The sequence below is a fragment of the Patagioenas fasciata genome, chromosome 9, assembly GCF_037038585.1.
Source record: "Patagioenas fasciata isolate bPatFas1 chromosome 9, bPatFas1.hap1, whole genome shotgun sequence".
Taxonomy (NCBI): domain Eukaryota; kingdom Metazoa; phylum Chordata; class Aves; order Columbiformes; family Columbidae; genus Patagioenas; species Patagioenas fasciata.
Genome location: NC_092528.1, coordinates 28,013,462 through 28,019,543, shown reverse-complemented (window position 1 = coordinate 28,019,543; position 6,082 = coordinate 28,013,462). Strand labels below are relative to the sequence as shown.

The window sequence follows — 6,082 nt, the reverse complement described above, 5'->3', positions numbered from 1 at the left end:
CAGTCTGCTTAAACATCCCCTTATCGCTTCACTTGTCATACCTGAATCTGTGGATTGAGACACTCTTGAGAAGTATTAGACCAAGCCAACTACCCTGAGAGACATCTGTTCCAAACACTGAACATCTCGCTCCAAATGCCCTCTGAAATCCATAATTTGTATTATACATGGAAGCAGATTCATACACAATGAAAAGCGAATTTATGATGTGTGATCATGCTAGACACATGGAACATACTGCACTGAATTTAATATTATACATTGGACATTTGGTCCTTAAAGAAGTCCAAAAATTTACACATGAATGAGGAATATTTTTGGCAACAGGTAAGTTCAGAAGAGTTCTGAACAGAAGAAGGACCTGCTAAAGCAAACTACTCAAATGAATAATGAACCATCTTACCAAGAGGACAAGGAGAAATGTTTGTAGTACCTCAGGAAACCTCCCTCTATCCACTGCTACTGTGAAGTTCCAGCCAACCTTCGCCAAGCACTGCGCTAGCAAAACCAGTTGAATAGTTTGATGAAAAAGTAAGACAGAGCAGTGCTTCACAGGCATTCTGGTGGGACTCCAGGGACTAAAGGAAAAAAGAAAGTAAATATATGGACTTAAGATCAGGGGACCTGTACCACGTTACAGGAGAAAGAAGAAGGAAAAAACCATGACCCTCCCTCCCCCACCAAAACCAAACAGAAGCAGTAAATGATTGTCTAAATTACTAAACCAAGAAAACAATATTAGTGCCAGTATCAAAAGATAAGGATTGCTTCATTTTAGTGTCTAGAAGACTAGTCAGCCAGTTAGGTTTCTTTACTTTTCATTTTGCATGCAATGAGACGTAACTTCACAGGAGATGACTCCAGCCAACACCACAACAGGAAAGGCAATTTTCCTTCTATAGTAGAGAGCAGTGGTCATTCCACAACCTTCCCAAAACCTTTTCAAAAAAAAAAAAAATCAAGATTCAGTAACCCCAAATGTCTGAATCAAGTGCCCAGCTGTTGTAGCAGGCCCAAGATCCTGCGCCAGTCCAAGGAAACCATCCTTCACAGACAAATGAGTGCTCTCAAGATTAAACACCAAATTATTCGCAGGTGGCCAGCAGTAAACTAGATATAAATCAGATCAGAGAATTGTCACATGCAAGATTAACTGTTCTCTGTTTAATGGGAGAAGGTTGTCTCCATTGTTATGTTTGCTTAGGAAATTACAGAAATCACAGCCCTGAAAAACACACAAATCCTTATTATTTATTGAACAGCCTTAGATTTGCAACATAATATAGCCCTCAAAATGCAACGTAAGCTAAACCACTCCTTTAGCTTGGACACTGAGTTTTTCCAGTTACCGAACTACTGGTAAAATAAATTATATATCCTTGCATACAGCTGAACACTGGACAGCGAGAAAATTATTCAGCTGCTAATTAACAACTTCCAAACTTGATCAAGTGACCACTGTCATAAGACCATTTTTCTGTAGCTAATTTTCTTAATTCTAGTTAAATTTGGGCTATAGTATCTGCCTTAGAACTCCATTATTTAAAGCATCTTATTTGAATGTTATGTGGAAGCATCAAGCTTTAACCGAGGAATAAGAAACTATGCAGCAAATTTCCCTAAAAATTTACCAGCTTCTGTTGATGAAAGCTTCATTCTTTCTCAAACCATGTCATTATATATTCTTATCACTTGATACTTTGCAGCATAATTTTTCCGTGAGCACTTTTGATCAAAAGCATCCAAATGTTTCTCTTCCAGCTGTGCCAAATACCAGATTTCGCACCTATGCAGCAAATAAGGAATTTTATTAGATTGATGCAGTCAGTCTTCATGGAATCTCAAAAGCCATTTGCTTCATCACATGGATGGCTGCATTAAACCTCTTCTAAACCATTTAACTACATTACTAAAGAAGGTACCTAGCATATCTTTTATACCAAACCTAGCTGCGTTCCTAAAAACGTGAATTTGTCAGATGTTACTATGAGGACCAAGGGGGATCTCCTGAAAGAAAGTGTTGTCTTCAATCAGTTTAGCAAAGTACTGACTTTTGGGTTCAATTGCTGCCTCTCATTAGATATAATGAATTGAAAGAAAAGCACTGGTGGAGAGAGAAGATCCAGTTAAACACTATATAAAAATAAATATATTTCTGAAGGTCAAAAACTAATTAATAAAATCCAAGTTAATCTGGAAGTTAGATGAAGGTTCCAATTTGACTCTTAGAGCAGCGAGGCTCTGGAAGCACCTCGTAAACATGGTATCAACAGCAAAAACTCAACCAACAAAAATATATTTACGTGCCGCTTGCAAAATGAGGATTAGACTTGCTGATACAGGGCTTCTAATGGAGAAATTTGTCCCTAGTATAGGCAGGGAATTTGAATCCTCCAACATTTCATCAACAGTGCCACTGTATAGCGAACAATGTAGCATAACTAGCATCTACATAAAGAATCACATACGTGGCAGCTTGATTGCCATTCAGCTACATTTTCAAGGAACTATAGACAATGATTATTTCCCAACCAGCAAATTTAAAACTCATCCCTGACTTTGACTAATGTTCCTTCCCACCCACAGACAGTAATTCATTTATCAATATTCAATTTCCTCTGTCATCCAATCCTTTCTGTAAGCTTCCACAGTCAGTTTTAATTAGAATATTCCGAGTCATTTTGTATCAACAGCAAATTGTCACCTATTTACTTGCCTTTCCAGACCACATTTGTTACATAGTTCAGGCCTTGTTATTGTCCTCCATAGGAAAACATACAATCCCATCCTTCAGTTTCAAATGTTACAAAAGCATAAAAGGCCTGCTCTTTAATCCAATGTTTGTTAAATTTCCTAAAAGATTTTTATAATTTTTAAGAGGCTTTTTGGAAAAAATCTACACACAATAAGTAAATTCTTTTACCCTCATGAACATATTCATTAACTTCTCCAAGGAACTACAATCTTCAAGGTCTCATTTATCTTCACATAAGTTACAATGATAACTCTCCAATGTAAGTTTATCCACTCCTCTGACTGCCTTACTTGTTCTTTATGCTGTATTAATAAGTCAGACTTACTTGTCTTTGAATTCAGGTACGCACTGAAACACTAAAAAGGCTGGTGGAGTAGTTACTCCCTGCTATTCCTTTTGCACCGAGGCAGATTTAAGTGGCACACCGCAGCAGCAGCCTGGTAATTTCACATTTTAATTCCCTTAGAAGTCCTGGGTGAAGACCATCTGCTCTTTGTGAAGTGTTACTGCTCAATGTATTGATTTGTTTCAAAACCTGCGGATTGCTAAAGAGAATAAAGCTGTGCTACAAAGGTCAATTCAGTTCAACAAACCCTCCAGAAAACTCACATTTAGCGATATCATTTACCCACAAAAACTCAACCACAGATGTGGCGCCTGTTTTTCTGCATGACATAGCTTGTTTGCCATCTTTCCAGCTGGGGTGAGTGAGGTAGGTTTCATAAGGGAACGTGACCAAAGTCATAACATTAAAGCTGCTATATATTCCACAACGTTGCTACAAATTATTCACCTTTGTTAGGCCATTTATGATGGTTTTATACACACACTCTGAAAGCATTTGAACGTAAGTTTAAGCATCTAGAAATACATTGCTGCTCTCACAATAAGTAATCTTTCCATTTTAAATCTAGTTCCCAAATGAAAAAATAGGAAACTATTCATTAGTTTCACAGTCATATACACACAGTGTATGCATCCATACAATTACACCTACTATTTTTCTCTCTACTGTTCCTTTTCCTACTCTTCTCATCTTTTAAAAAATAATCTGGAAGCCAAGTTCATTTTAATAGGACTTTGATACAGGATGCTACATTTCCAATAACCCAAAATAAGCAAATCACTCTCATTTGATGGAAATGTACAGATCTTCCCAAGTGAGAACTGATAGGGAAGAATAGAGTTGTGTGCATCTTGTGGGAGCTTTTAGCTCCTGACGGGCACACACACAAAAGAATAACAATCGATTCCTTCAGTTTCCTGGCCTGAGATCTATAGGAAGTGTTTAGAAGGTACCAGCAACGTCACTGCCACCAAAGAGAAACACTGATGAACAAAACAAAGACTGGAGCCAGAGAGCCTGCAGAGAAACAGAGATCAAGGCAATGCCTAACAGTAGGGAATCAAGGAAATTTAATCAGGCAAACCTTCCCCTGACTGCAGCAAAGGTTGGGGCGGAGGGATTGGTCGGATGGGGGAAGAGACCTGGAAACATCAGCCCTGGAGACCAGAAATTTCTGTAGCAAGTGCCTGAAAAGGGAAACTTACCATTAAAGACCAACTCCGCCCTGCAACCAGCCACGTCTTGTTTCTTCTCTCTCTTCTGTTTGTTCATTACCAGCTACAATGGGAAGGAAAAGAAGAGATTAAGGACAAGAAGCAAAGTTTGAGGAACAAGGAGTAGATGTTTTCTATAACAGAACATGAAAGAAGAGGAGAAGGAATTGCACTGTTTACACAATAACAGTTTCTTTGCTTTACCTTGCAATGGATTGCATCTTGATTAGCAATACTAAAATGGAAGGGGTCAAAGGCAGCTGCGAATGTGAAGGGAAAGCACAGAAGAATATGGGAGGAAACTGGGATAGATCTCTAACAGCGTTCAACACCCACAATACTTTACACAGAAGATTTTGGAAACAGCCAGCTTATTCAGAAACGTAGATGAAAGTTTGGCTGTTTACTGTACAAGAGGATTACTGAAAAAGTCACTTCTAATAAAAAAATACTTTCACTAAACAAAACAAATAAAAAGAGCTACAACATTCCTCAGTTATCTTTTACATAACATGAAGCTAAGAATGGAAGAGCTGCCACATTCGGGTGACAATTTGGTTGACGTTTTGACACATCATTCAAATTCAGAGCATTTTCTTCTCCCTGAAGCAAAAAGGTTTTGCTTTAAATAGCCCATTTCGTGCAGTGATACTTGCAGGCACAAATTCTTGGATGCCATTCATTAAAAAAATGTTTAACCGATTAAAAAGCCACTCGTAATTTTCAAAAGTACAGAGAGATGTTTACATTATAAAACAACAAAATTTGAATCAAAATGAAGAGTCAAATATAGAACAGATATGACCAAAAGAAGGTGAGATTATGGTCCTTCTTTAAAGAAAGAAGAAATGGCAACGGGACATTTAGCAGTTCCCAGCACACTTTTCTTCAAGCACCTGTTGAACTCCTGGACACAGTCACCAACACGTAACGAAGTGGCACCAGCCACACAACTCCTGGTGCTCTGCAACACCAGTGACGATGCTGTGGTGAAATCCTGCAGAAAACCCGAAAAAACAAAAGCTCTGTCAGTAGAGGATTCGCTCATGTCATCATGGCCCCATCATACAGATGACAAATGCTGCCAGGAACATGCATATTGCTGGTTTGCGATTTCAGAAGAATTTCTAAAAGTGTTTTGGTTTGTTCCATTGGATTTCTTAAGTTTGCGCCTATATCCATATTTAACTTCTCATTTTGACTCAAATCCAATTCTCTAATAACGTGAAAATCTCAGTCTGCTTTCGAAAGTCACTCCAAATTGATGAACATTTCCACATGAAACAAGGCTCATGCCCAGCCTTGCAAGGCTCAGTTCCTTTCCTTTTCTTATTTACATTCACACAGAGATATTTTAAGGGATTATAAAACATTTTCAATGGCATAGTTAACTTAAGGCCTGGTAACCTTTGCGGAAACCGAGACTTTCAGGACAGTCACACACCAAACTAGCATGGGCAACGATGGTGGTAAGAGAACTGGGGGATGCCAAGAGAAGAGCAACAAACCACTCATCTCTTCTGGCTTATTGAAGATCACTAGGATGTATCTTTCAGAGAAATGCAGAGGAGCTGCCATTAGAGCTTCAGAGGTTTCCAGTCAAGCTCTTCCCTTCCCAGTAGATTTTTCCTGGACAGGACATCTGTCATCTTCCTTCCCTAGTCACCCTCCTTCACTAGATATACTGCTAGTAAATGTTATTGCGCTTATTTAGTTGTTGTCTTGCTGCCCAGAATGCACAGCAGAAAGCAGGAAAAGAGCCTTAAC

The 6,082-nt window shown here is 38.6% G+C and overlaps 1 long non-coding RNA gene across 1 annotated transcript; it reads right to left on the bottom strand.

Moving 5' to 3' along the window:
* Positions 1–3,189: 3,189 nt before the first annotated feature.
* Positions 3,190–5,313, bottom strand: LOC139828617 (uncharacterized). The gene is made up of 3 exons (XR_011740426.1): positions 5,212–5,313; positions 4,307–4,379; positions 3,190–3,300 (listed from the first exon to the last, which is right to left on the bottom strand). It is a non-coding gene; the product is annotated as an uncharacterized lncRNA (long non-coding RNA).
* Positions 5,314–6,082: the final 769 nt, after the last annotated feature.